The sequence below is a fragment of the Protopterus annectens genome, chromosome 1.part1, assembly GCF_019279795.1.
Source record: "Protopterus annectens isolate FY-2018-M chromosome 1.part1, PAN1.0, whole genome shotgun sequence".
NCBI lineage: Eukaryota > Metazoa > Chordata > Ceratodontiformes > Protopteridae > Protopterus > Protopterus annectens.
The window spans coordinates 215802815-215817877 of NC_056726.1; positions in this window are offsets into that span (position 1 = coordinate 215802815).

Below are 15063 nucleotides of genomic sequence, written 5' to 3' on the forward strand. Positions count from 1 at the left end.
CACTGTGAATCTAGCAGCCCTTGTTCTGCCCAGCAACAAAATAAACAGCCCTTGCGGGTATTTAACCCAGGACCCTGTACACTGTAGTCACAACAGTTAACCACTACGCAATGACAGCTGTGAAGACAATTGTTGTTTTTCCAATACATCTGTTAGTAGACATATTGAATAGTATTGAACAATCACTGTGACTTCTACAATTGTATAGTACGTTATTGATATTACTGTTGCATCACATATGCTGTTATATGCAAATATATACATATTAGATACGGTGTGATACATCTGGGAAGGTATACACAACAGTAATGTTTACACATGACAAGGATATAGATATATACATATACGTATGTAGATATATGTCTACATGTACATACACATATATATTCATATATATGTATTTATACACATTTGTATAGTGCATCATATATATGGCCATTTATAGATCTTTTTGTGTGTGTGTGTGTATGTACATCATAGATGCACATATATACCTATTAATGTTGATATATATATATATATATATGTAGATATCCATAACTATATGTGCATATATATCTGTATATCTGTATATGTGTACACATATATAGCAGTGTATATGTATATATATGTGTTTGCATATATATATATATATATATATATATATATATATATATATATATATAAATAAATATATATATATATATATATGTGTGTGTGTGTGTGTGTGTGTGTACATGTATATATATATATATATATATATATATATATATATATATATATATATATATATATATCATATATGTAGATATATATATATATATATATATGTAGATATATCTATATCTATATATATATATATATATGTATATATGTCTATATATGTATATATATACATATATATATATATATATATATATATATATATATATATATTTATATAGGTCTACCTGACAACACCGACACACTACAACACCGACAACGAAATCACCGACACCACATAACCGAAAGTTCACAAACACGAAATCTCACATGCCCGACACACCACAATCCTGACAATCAACAAATAAAACAAATCCCCTGTCCAAAAAGCACACACACAACACAAGCACACCAAAATCCGTACAAACCCACACTAAACCTTACATACACAACTATCTATAACCTTAACCCAAACCCTAACCCTAAGGTCCATCACTATCGACACTCACCTAACCCGCGCCCTAACCCTAACTCACTTAACCCGCCCCTAACCTAAAGACTGTCACTATCGCACACTCACCTAACCGCCCCTAACCCTAACTCACTTAACCCACCCCTAACCCTAAAGACTGTCACTATCGCACACTCACCTAACCCGTGCCCTAACCCTAACTCACTTAACCCACCCCTATCCCTAGAGTCGGTCAATATCGCACACTTACCTTACTCGCACCCTAACCCTAACGTCCATCACTACCGCATACTTACACAGCCTTTTCACATGTCGGTGTTCTCAGCGTCGGGGTTTTCATCTGTCGGTCATCTCAGTTTTCAATCTTCTGGTGCCGGTGTTCTCATCGTCGGCGTTGTCAGCTTTCAGCGTTGTCAGGTAGACCCATATATATATATATATATATATATATATATATATATATATATATATATGGGTCTACTACTATTCGCTGACAGCCCATTTCACTGAAACCCATTTGGTTGACAGCTCATTTCATTGACAAACATTCTAGGTGGGGGGCTGCGCCCCCCACACCCCTAATATGGGGGCTGTGCCCCCACACCCCCAACTATATATAACAACTCCACAGTCGCACAACAGTGGGAGGGGCAAACCAGGTTTTGCCTTGAATACTTTGTCAATGAAATGAGCTTTTCAACCAAATGGGTTACAGTGAAATGGGCTGTCAATGACCATATATATATATATATATATATATATATATATATATATATATATATATATATATATATATATATATATATATATATATATATATATATATACATATATATATATATATATATATATATATATATATATATACATATGTTTACCATATGTCCAGAAAATGGAGTGGAGTACTACCTCAGCACCAATAGTCTCAACCTCTTAGTGCAAGGGGATGTCATATATGTATTGCAGGTATATATGTAGACTGTTGCTACTGTAACAGGGGTTGTCTTAACAGACATATTGTGTGCAGGAGGTCACATCTGCTATTGACATGTACGCCATCAGTTATTGACAGACATCCTAAGGACATCATAGTACAGTACCCCTGATAGCACTGTAATGATCCTGTGGACTACAGTAGAGATATGACCAATATATGTGGACAGTCTGGCACTCTCTGGTCAGTCCAGAGGTATACACAGATCCCCTTTGTGTGAGACATGTGGACCAATACTGACAATGTGGATATTAACAGTCATGTACATGGGTATATCATGTAAATACTGGACTACATATGTCCACACAGTTTATGCATTCACACACGCCTGTCTGTCCTGACACATAATACCTGGTGGTGCAGAGGTCACATGGCCACATACTAGCCAGTAGCTAGTGACATACATCTGTACAGAATCCCACTGCTTTGTCAGAAATACACAACAGTTATGGTGGCCTGGCAGCAGTACATCTTGCCATGGACATAACATCATACTGGGTAATTACACTAAGCTACTAAGCATGTCACAAAGGACTGTGCAAACTACAGGCAGGCTGCCACGACACTGGCCTACATTTTGTATAGGGGAATACATGTGTACCTGAAAATATAGCAGGCTCTACATGCATGTCACAGCACAGAATAACAGACACCTGTGTGAAAGTGCATACCCACAACTGATGTGAACACAGCCACAGCCACATATGGTACGCAAGCTTAATATGACACTGTATGGACTGTCTGATCAACACCTTCTTCATATGTGCCATTCATGCACTAGTCCTACATAAACTGGGTCATGACACAGTGTGGTCCAATGCCTGCCTGTAGTATGGGAAACCTGTGTGTATGGCCATACAAACATGTGAGCTGATAGGGTACCATACACTGGAGCAGCATGTAACATCAGATAGAACAGGACCAAGAACAATGACATCTACCACAGTCTGTACACAGGCCAAGGAATGTATTCGCAATATACATACTGTCAACAAGCACCATAAGTACACGGACCCGAGTACTGTACACAGAACTGCAGAATGCCCAGGTTATGTCCTCAGAAATAACCCATACTATACATAACATGTCTAGCAGTCTGATATATGACTGGCTTGTTATCAGGTATAATGTCAATAAATAATGGTGTACAGAACTTATGCACCTCTTACTGCATGACATATGTACAAAGGTTGATATACTTGTGGCTGGAGCCACAAACACTGGGCCACCATTGGCATGTTGATGTGATACCCTCATACATCTACTGTTGTAACATGGTTTGTTGTGACATTTGTCCTATGAGGGATATGAAGTCAGTAACACTCATGGCTATCACCATGTACTGACTGCAGTCCTCAGACTATGCTTCTGCAGTTCTAAGATAAGTGATCTGTGAGTAACACAAGAAACATAAGACTCCAAACACTGCCCATTCTGCATATAACTCTACAGGTGGGAGTTTCCTCAAACACATAACACTGTCATAACAGGTGTTAAATCATGTAGACCAGCCATATCCACTCAAACCCTGTAAAACCAACATTACTCCAAATGCAGAAGAGCAACACTTACATTTTGTAGTCATGTCTGGCATATCCCCCTCCTGTTTGTTGGCCTGTATCCACAGTGTATGTTGTTCGAGGAATATCCCAATACCATCTGTGATGCTGTTTGCCAAATACCGACATGAGGTCCTGCTCACAGTGAATGAAAAGGCCGAACACCCACATGATGTTCCAAGGTATAGGAATGTATTTCCAGGCAACTGGCTATGGGAATGTTACCACAGCTGTTCCACATGCAATCAGCTTGTGGGGGACTGCAATTCGTGCAGAGGCCATCAGGTGATCATGAGCATCACTTACAAAACACAAGCTGCTGCCTAAGCAAAACAGGTGTACTTCTCCACATCCACCAGAGAGGGATTGAGAGAGACAGACAGAGACAAAGTAAAACAGGGAGGGGGCGGGAGAGTAAAACCTCAGCATGTTTGTTTCACACACTTACCAGTAAGAGGTTTAAAACCCCTGCATGACTATGTATTGCTATCACATGTCTATACAGTTATTGCATGCACCACAGAGCTTACATGTTTGGGAGGTGTCCAGAGGTATATCTGATGGTGAGTGACATCTGCAACAGTGATATAGGAGGGATAAGGTAGGTGTAGTATGCATGCCTGTCCTCATGAACAGGTGTCAACGTCGACACAGCCACACTCTCTCAGGGACTCACACACATTAACATAATTGGCAGGGTCAGGATTAGACTTTGTAACTAGCTAGTTTGCCACAATACAGTAATACGCAGGTATCACATGCACCACAAGGGTTATCAGGATGATATATGGGCAAAGGGTATGTGAAGGTGTCTGACATTAGAGGGCATGCTTCAATAGGCCAATAGAAGATGTAGTGAGTGTGAATGGCATCAAAATCATTATACTCCACACACACACAGACACAGGTTGCCAGTATTGACATGAATAGATGCATTGCTTCACAGGTGTGTAGTGGTTGACTCTGCCAGAAGGCTATACAAGGCAAGGTAAAGGGTATACCTTGGCATCAGGTCACATGAAAATGGTCTGTAGTGTGGCTCAGGGATGTAGTGTTTGGATTGGCCCACACAGGTGGGTATTGTATTCACTATCCAGTCATCTGGATTATTATTGTGGGTGGCTAGTGCTGTGCAATGCTTGCCATGTATGTGTTCTATAGTCCATGACATGGACTGTGTCTGAGATGGGCACATGTCCCACATGCATGTTCTGTGACATATGGAAGTGTACCTGGGGTGTCTGGGGCATGTTGTATACATAGATTGTTATCATCAGATGTACTATTCCTGGCCTTATGTGGTGGGAACTGGAAATGGACACCAGGTTGACCCTGCACCTACTTTGACATCATGATACAGGTATTTTCTGGTATCAGTGGCATCTATCCATACAGGGCATGTGTTTAAGGCATGTATGTCCTTTGTGGGTTACATTTGTTGGCACTACAGTTGTTGCAGGCGTCCAGTGGGGAACATAGTGAAAGAGCACTGTATGCAGTTATGTGCCTATTGTAGTGATGGGACAGGGTGCCATGCCCTCTGTAGTTTGCTGCAATCACACCATGGTTACTATCTGTGGGCAATATGCAGGGAACTACCAACAAAGTGATTGTTGCCTAGCTGAGTGTGTGTGTATGAGACATGGGTTGAAAATGTTTTCTGGGTGATATAGGGGTTGCCTACATTTTTCACCAGGCCTTGATGTCACATGTAGGGGTATTAGGTTTGTCAAACCCAGGCTCCCTGCTGTTTGACATCTGTTATCCTTGTAAGGTGGACATTGTGACATATATAGTCCCACCATATAAGACATTTGCAAAACACAGTCCACAGTAAGCCCAGCTGTTACACACTCACAGCCACTGCCCCACAGGATACGAATGACAAACACAGACACACACACACACCAGGTCTCACAGTTGCCATGTCTGGGATTGGAACTCCTACCTAACTCATACCTCACACTACAGCATTACACAGTTATATTACATGCCACAGAAATTACTGGGCTACTCTTTCCCCAAAGGTGTATTTCAATGTGAATGACATCAGCAGGCTTACCAAAGAAGGGCAATGGAGGTTGTAGTGACTGTGAATGGTCTCAAATGTATTGCTCCCTACACATGCAAACAGACACACACACACACACACACACACACACACACACACACACACACACACACACACACACACACACACAAACATCCACTTTTGCCATGTCTGGGAATAGAACCCCAACCTAACTAGCATATCACACTACACCATTATGTTGTTACAGTACGTACCACAGAGATTACTGGGTACTTTTTCCCAAAAGGTGTATTTCAAAGTGAATGACATCAGCAACCTTGCCAAGGTTGGGCAATGGAAAGTGTAGTTAGTTCATAGGTTCATAGGGCCATACGTTGATACTAGGCTATCGGCCCTAGGGGCTATACATGCCTAGACATGACAATTCTCTGACTATGACTTCCCACAATATTTACTTCCCTGCACTCCTGTCTAGCAGGGCAGCTGACATGATCCACGGGGTAAATGTCCTATCTCCCATCCAATCGTCCAGGTTCCTTTTGAAGATGGCCAAAGAGGTACTCGCCTTGACATCTGGGGAGTCTCTGGGTCAGGTAAACATCCCTCCTGCATGTATTGTTCATTGTGATGACAGGATTTTGATCCCTGGAGCATGTAGCTGTGAGGATTTAGAATTCTCTAAATGTAGCATGTCCAACAGCTGTGGGTTTGACATGGCATGGTATGTTAAGCAGAGATCGCTTCTGAGAACACAATATATAACAGCATATAGCTGGATGATTTTCAGACAGTCTGCATAGGGCATCTGGTTTAGGTCTGCGGTCATTTTGTGAGGTATGTCTGCAGCCTCTCTACTTGTTGTAGATGTCTTGTGAGGTACATACGTAATGAGCAGTTGTAGTCTGTACTGGGTTTACTGAGAGATGCCTACAGTGGGACAATGGCCTCCTTTTCCTGGATGTAAAGCCCTCAGTGGGAGGTGTGCCACATAGGTGGATTTCCTGACTATTGTGGTGATGTTGTTATCAAAGGTGAGACCACTGTCCACCTGTGGCCCTAAGTCTGTTATCACACTTTAGGTGTTTAGTGTACTGTTACCTATGTGGTACTTCACAGGTACATGTCCCTTTCCAATGGGGATAACTATATATTTCTTGGCATTGATCTTGAAGCCATGGCTCAGGCACCAGGCATGTCTTTCTGTAAGGCCCATCTATGGAATATTGGCATTATGTGTGGATTCAATATTGGCTCCCAGTGTGCAGTCATCTGTGACCTTTGTTTGCTGGTTTCCCTTACTGTTGGACTTTACTTCAGAGCAGTAGATGCCAAACAAGGGCAGTGCCATGACTGAACCGTAAGGTACTCTAACTGTCACTTGTCTGGGGCTCGGGTTGGTGTCACCTACATTTACAGTGTGGGTTGTGTCAGTACGGTAGTTGGCATCTCATCAGGTGACATTGGGAGTAATGGCCAGATTGATACATTTAACTATGATTCCAGACTGGGGGATGGTGTCGAAGGGCTTGGCAAGGTTCAGATAGGCTGTGTGAACCACCTTACCTTTGTCCACGGCTCTGGAGATGGATTTGCAGTTGCCATTCAGGTTGAGGTGGCATGTCTGGCCCTTCACGAACCAAACCTGGTTAGGGTCCAATGTTTGCAGATTGCCAATGCCTTTGTTTTAATTTCTATGATAATACATTCCATGGCCTTACAGAACAGGTACGTCATACTGCTGGGGCTGTAGTTCCCAAAATCCAAGGTGGATCCCCCTTTGTGAACTGGGATAACTGTAGCTGTGCCCCACACAGTGGGCACAAAGTGGTGGTGTGGCTATGATTAGACATGGCACGTAGATGAGGTGCATGTGCAATTTCTAGCTCATGTAGTACACAGCCCAGGATGTTGACTGGTCCCATGGCCGCTGTTGTCATAGCTCTGTAGAGTGTGTTTTTTACCTTTGTGGCCGTTATTACCAGAATATGGCATTCTATCCGTGTTGAGATGGGCCTTTTGGGGGTTGGAAGGGGGGTGCAGTTGGCACTGAATCAATCTGTTAGGATATTAGCAATATCCCTGGGAGGAGTAGATTTATTACCATCTTGTTGTTGCTCACAGCAGTTCTGAGCATTGCCATTTAGATTCCTCACATAGCTATGGAATGGCTTGCAGTTGTCTTTGGCATCTTTGGCTATATTATGTTCATAACTAGCTTTGGTGGATGTTATGAGGGGTCTCTGCCTCTTACTGTAGCTGGTAAGGGAGTATATTCCATCCTGAAAAGTCCCCCATTTCTGCAACAGTTTCCTCCTTTTGTTGTGCAGTATATTTATGGCAGGGGGCCACCACATCAGCATCCTTTTCTTGGTGGGGAGCATCCTGGTTCAATATTGGATAGCATGATTCATGCATGAGTGGATGTCCTCATACAGTGCCTTCATGAATGACTCAGCAGTTGTCCTTTCAGTTCCCATCTGCATGGGTGTCATGATGTTAGTCACATTTGACATGTGTAACATGGCATTGGCTTTGGAGATGTGTGTTACGGAGGTTTCCTTACTGGGGTGTGGAGGAGGGATGTTGATGGTAAGGGTGATTAGCTCATGGACATACCTGGCCACTGATGGAGTGACCATAGGTGTGGAGCATTGATTTCCCATGTTGGTAATGACCAGGTCTTGGATATTTGAGCCCCTGGTGGGACTAAGGGGCATTGGAAATTATGACTTCTAAGAACCGTTGGGCACATGTGTTGGTACGCAAGTAGTTTTCCCAGTTAATGACAGGGTAGTGTAAGTCACCCAGTATTAGGGTGTTTGCTTGTATCATAATATTTTACAGTATGTTTCAAAAGCTGTAGTGGGTATCATGGGGCATAGTGGGGGATCTGTAGTAAGCTATACAATTTGGAATGCAGTCTAACCTACTGTTAGTTGCACCTGGCGTATTTCAGACACATTATCTTAGGCAAGTAGCCTGGTGGTGTGAATATCCTAGGTGAATATGGACACTCCTCCACCTTTATTGTTTTGGTCCTGGTTTGGTGTCCAACAGGTGTGGTGAGAGATGTACCTGGTATTGCAGGGATGCTCTCTGGAAGCTTGGATCAGGTCTCTGTTGCTGCACAGTTATCAATGTTTTCCATTTGTAGGTGTGAATGGCGAACAAAACATTGATCCCTACACACACAGAGTTTTACACTTGCAATGTCTGGGAATAGAACTCCTTTTTAACTAGTTTATTACACTACTGAATTACGCAGTTCCCCAAAGGTGTATTTCAAAGTGAATGACATCAGCAGGCTTGCCGAAGAAGGGCAATGGAGGTTGTAGTGAATGTGAATGGCCTCAAAAGCATTGCTTCCTACACAGACAAACAAATATCCACACTTGCCATGTTTGGGAATAGAACTCATACCTAACTAGTATATCACACTACAGCATTACGCAGTTATGGGACATATCACAGGGACTACTGAGCTACTACTTCCCCAAAGGTGTATTTCAAGGTGAAGACATCAGCAGGCTTACTCTAGTGGGCAATGGGGCATGCAGTGTGTGTGCATGGGCCATAACCCATTCATCTAGAGGCAGATACACCACACTCAGGCACACACAGGTTTATATTCCACAGGTACGTGTATACAACTGCTAGATGACTACTGCCTTGTACAGTCATGTTGCACAGGTAGCACTAGCACCACAGACACTATAGTGGTGAGCGATTCCAGAGGCAAATGTCTACAGTGATTGACATTTGTACATCATGTGATTTTAGCCAATTGGATGTGTGCTGGGAGGTACAGACCTCATGATGGAAGGCTCTTTGTCACTGTCACTCTCTTCCATACATTTATGTATGTGTAATTTTCACCTACTATAGTGTGTTGTCATTGGATATATGTGTGTATTCCTATCCAATGTGTGTGCAAAGCATGACTGGTGTGTACTGAGGAATGTATGCACTAACATTTGCGACTGTCAGATATGCATGGTCCACTGTTACTGCCAGACAGTGTGTGAGCATGCCCAGTATGACCTTTCAGTATTTTGCTGTCTGACATGGACTTCATTTCTCTAAGTGTGGGAGCATGCCCAGTATGACTTTCTGTATTGAATGTGTGAATCCATTCCAGGTAGACTGTACTCCAGTGCAGACTTTTGTGCTCTACACCTACAGCTAGCTAACTGTTTCTGCAGGATATCTGTAGATCAGTTGACAATATGGGGTCAAAATGGGCAAAGGATAGTGGGTTACTGTAGGTAATTGTGTCTGTACTGCTTCTGCAACATGGTCCTGGTGTTAGCAGAGATATTCAGACATATGTACTGTTATACACTGTGATTTTTTATGTTGAGACAAATTTTCTTGCAGTGATGTCCTGGGGAACACAGGGTGACTGCAGCTGTGTCCAGTATTGTGGTCAGCAGCCTACATATTCTTGCACAATCATGCCATTCTGGAGGGGAAGCTGCAGACACTTGCTGCTGGGTCTGTATAAATGGTTCAGTAACTTGGTATAGTGGTAGCAGAGGATCCCATGCTTGTACATCCATCAATGTGACAGTATGGCCATATCCTTCTGTGGCCATACCACATAGCTGTACAGATTCACACAGGTTACCTAGAGGCAGGGGTCATAAATCTGGACATTACCCCTACACATTGTGGTTTATGAGCAGGTGTGTAGCCACCCATTCTTGTGTTTGCAGCCAGAGATAGTATGTGCACATAGCTGAGTTTTGGACTTCACACACTCCATGCCACCCATGCCCCCCCCCCTTTATTATTCTATCTTCTTCCATACATTATGCAAACATTATCTGATATGTTCTTATAGTTATCACCTCATCACAGCAGTAATTTGGTGCTGGTCCACAGTTCATGCAGTAGGACATGGTGGACATGTTACTGTGATTTTGTTATTTGGGAGTCCATGACATAACATACATTGGCAGTATGGGTGAGACACAGGCTTTTGGCAGAGGACTGTAGGCCATTTGGTAGTGATGCAGGCCAGCTGTAGCAGGCCATTGCATTCTGTCACTCCTACAGTCCCAGACTGTGATACACTATATTCCCGTGGGGTGACAGGGTAGGTGTGCAAGGTGTTCATGCTAATACTTTCTGTCAGTATTGATCCAGTGGTTGTGGTTGCTGGCAGGGTGCTACTTACAGCTAGGGACACACCTGCATGGGACACATGCCCTGCATGCTGCATTATTTCACTATTGCCATACACAGATGGAGGTCATATTGTACTCTTTCCCAACAGCAGGGATAAGACCGGAGACGTACCTGTGGGTGGTGGTTGGGTGAACTGGTTGTATGTGTGCTATGGACACTACTTGCATCTGACTCACAGATATGCATGAGGCATTGCACTTATGCTGGCTTGTGCAGTGACATAAGCTGTTTCTCAATACATCATTCCTATGACCTTTGTGGAATGCCAGTGTTTGGCCAGATGACATTGGTATTCCCTACTACAAGCCCAGATAATGTGCTGCAAACCTGTATGTACAATTCCAAGGGTGTGCCCATTTGACAGTTACATATTATAGACTGTCTGTCTGGAGTATTTCCCCCTGTGTACTGCTTGTATATCTGGGCCGACATTCATGTCATGTCCATCTTTCAGATGGTGCCACATATTACTTCCAAACATTTACTATGGCTTACTGCTGGAATGTGTTATACTGGGGAAGCATTGTGTTTGGCACTGCAGTTGTGAGAACTTGGCCCTCTCATCGGCAGTACTGGGCAATGGCCACTAGGACAAACCTCACCATGCATACATACTGACCACTCTCACACAATATACAACACACACCAACCTAACACACGCAGACCTGCATATTCTACACATGCTACAATCTATCCTGCTACCTTGGCCAGATCAGGTAATCTGTGCTCCACTGTTATTATACCTACACATACATGTTACTACATTTCTACATAGGATTGTGGGGGGAGGACACACTTGACTGTTACTACATTTCTACATATGATTGTGGGGGGGCACACCTGACTGTTACTACATTTCTACATAAGATTGGGGGGCACACCTAACTGTTACTACATTTCTACACAGGATTGTGGGCGGGGGGGGCACACCTGACTGTTGCTACGTCTACATAGGATTGGGAGGGCATACCTGTCTGTTACTACATTTCTACATAGGATTGTGGGGGAGGCACACCTGACTGTTACTACATTTCTACATAGGATTAGGAGGGCACACCTGACTGTTACTACATTTCTACATAGGATTGTGGGGGGCACACCTGGACTGTTACTACATGTCTACATAGGATTGGGAGGGCACACCTGTCTGTTACTACATTTCTACATAGGATTGTGGGGGAGGCACACCTCACTGTTACTACATTTCTACATAGGATTAAGGGGGGAAACCTGACTGTTACTACATTTCTACGTAGGATTATGGGGGAGGCACACCTGACTGTTACTACATTTCTACATAGGATTGTGGGGGGGGGCACACCTGACTGTTGCTACATTTATACATAGGATTAGGGGGCACACCTGACACGTACACATTTGCTATGACTGTACTGGTATTTCAGGTACTCCATTTCATTCTGTATTCTTACCTATCATGCTGACTAGAGGCATATCAGTGTACTGCAGGTCTTAGGTTTGATTGACCTACATTTCAGTTTCTGACTTCTTACCCTTTAGAACTAACATCCCACTGCCTGATCTGTTGTAGTCTGTCTGTGTAGGTCTGGAGGGGGGGGTGTTCTCCATAGCCATCAATCAGAGGCCTTAGCACAGCCTTTGTTTGAGTTTGTCTACACCTGTCCTGCTGACTGAGACTGTTGTTGGGTATGTGAGCCTCCTTGACTTGCATATGTGTGTCCTATGGACACACACGTGGCCCAGCACATTTCCTGCAGTGAGTTTTGTCACCTTGTCTAGTACTGGCTACTATGGCAACACCAGTATTTGTTACAGATGTCATGCTGCCATTATAGGTGTCTGCTATCTGCTGGCATCCCATTCAATCACACGATTCCTTTGCATGCTCACATCCATACCATAGATACAAGTAACAACACATACTACTCCATTTGGCAATTGGTAGGAAGAGTGACTTACTTTGTGGCTGTGCCAGTATTGGGGATGGTGCTGCAGGGCTGACTATGTCAGATGCAAATAGTACACTCCCTATACATGGTTAAGCAGAGGTAGTGTCATGATCGTCACCCTTTTTACTGTATGTGTGAGTCAGAGAGAGAGGTGTCATTCCCTGGGTCCCTACCATGTCAGTGTATGTGCTATGTGTTGCCTCTTTGCCACAGCCTGGTCATACTGGGCATGCCTCCTACTGCCTACTGGGGCAGGCTCAGGTTGTTCCTCCCCCGAGTAACTCTATGTCTGTCCAGGCCTTGGCAATGGTCGGGGACTGTGTGGCCCTGCCCCGTGCTGTTCCTGCTGCAGCTGTTTCTGCAGGATCATATTGTGTAGCATGGCACATACAATGACAATTTGGGTGCATGTATCTGGAGAGTACTGCAAGGCTCCACCAGATGTGTACAGGCACTGGAACTGTGACTTGAGCATCCCAAACACGCTCTATTATGATTCTGGTCTGTGTGTGTGCCTCATTATGGCATTCTTGTTCAGGTATGTTTGCATTTCTGATGGGTGTCATCAGCCATGGCTCCAGTGCGCAACCAGCGTCCCCCACTAAGTGACCATAAGGGATATCCCCATTGGCAAATCTCTGGTACAGCTGCATCAGATGCCAGATGTGGGAGTCATGATAGCTTCCAAGGCAGCCAGCACACACATTCGTTATAATGCCCTGGAGATCACACACAACCTGGCAGTTGATAGAGGAGAAGCCCTTGTGGTTGATGTAGACCCTACCCCACTCACCGGGTGGTGCTTTGATGCATATGTATGTGCAGTCTATGGCACCCACTACCTCAAGGTATTCTGCTATTTAGTGGAAGAGATGTATATTGCTGGCCAATGCCTCACAGGTGCTGGGGAAATATACGTGCTCACTGGCATGTGCTGACATGGCATCCAGGAACTGGTGGAGTACCCTGGATGCTGATGCCTGTGAGATCCCCATGGTATCCCCAGTTGGCCTTTGGAAGGTACCTGTGGCTAGTATTCTTAAGCCTACACATACCTTGGTATCCACTGGGATGAGTTCCCCTCTGTTAGTTCTGTGTGTCAGGTGTGGCTGGCACAGCTCAACAATTTGCAATAAGAGGTCCCTGTCTACCCTATAGTGCTCCACTAGCTCCAGCTCATTTAGCCCCTGGTAGGGTACCCTGGGTCTGTACACTCTTCTCTGTCTCCTCACTGTGGGTTGGTAAACAGCATTCTCATCCTCACCACCCTCAGCCTCTTCCACATGTTGATGTATGATAGCTGCTGCAACCCCTATCATTTTGTTTGTTAAAATTTCCCTGCTTGTGTACACCAGTGTTGTAGAGTATGTGGGAAAAAACAGAGGGTAAGGTGTTTGCAGAGTTTATAGTGGTGTGCTGGGCTGGGCTGGGCTGCTGTCTGTGTAATTGACTGATTCTGATACACTTCACCTGCTAGCTATGCTAGTTCTCCTTGATTACCTTCATACTGCTGTTTTCCCTTCCCATTGCCTTCCTGTTTAAGCCTGGGGGCACGCTGCACAAACACAGTGCTCAGAAGTGCGCAGAGCTGCTATTTCCTGGTTTACTTTTTTTTTCCTTTAAAACCCGGTGCGCGGGGTGCACATCCATTTAGGTTCATAGGTTAGGTTCATAGGTTCATACTAGGCTATCTGCCCGAGGGCATTTACAAGCCTAGCCCATCGTTTTGTGGCTTAGGCCACCCCTTTAGTATGGGGAACTATACCCATTATTTTTCTGTGCCTCTGTCGAGCAGTGACACTGAGGTAATCCCTGGGGTATATCTGCGATCTCCCATCCATTGGTCAAGATTTCTCTTGAACAGGGCCAGCGAGGTGCTCTGCCTCACATGTACCGGGATTTTGTTCCACAGCATAGGGAGTCTTTGGGTGATGAATCTATCCCTCCAGCACGTCCTATTAATAGCCGTGTCAAGGTTTAAGTCTCCCGCCCTTGTGGCTCTGATGGATCTAGATTTTTGAGGTGAAGCATATTCATCAAATCTGGGTTTGACATGGCCTTGTATGTTAGGCAAAGGTCACCTCTGAGCAAGCTGTGTACTGAATAGAGCTGGAGTTCTTTCAGTCGGGCAGCATAGGACAGATTTTGAGACCCTTTATCCTTTTGGTGAGGAACTTTGTGGCCTCTCCAGCTGCTGCAAGTGTCGG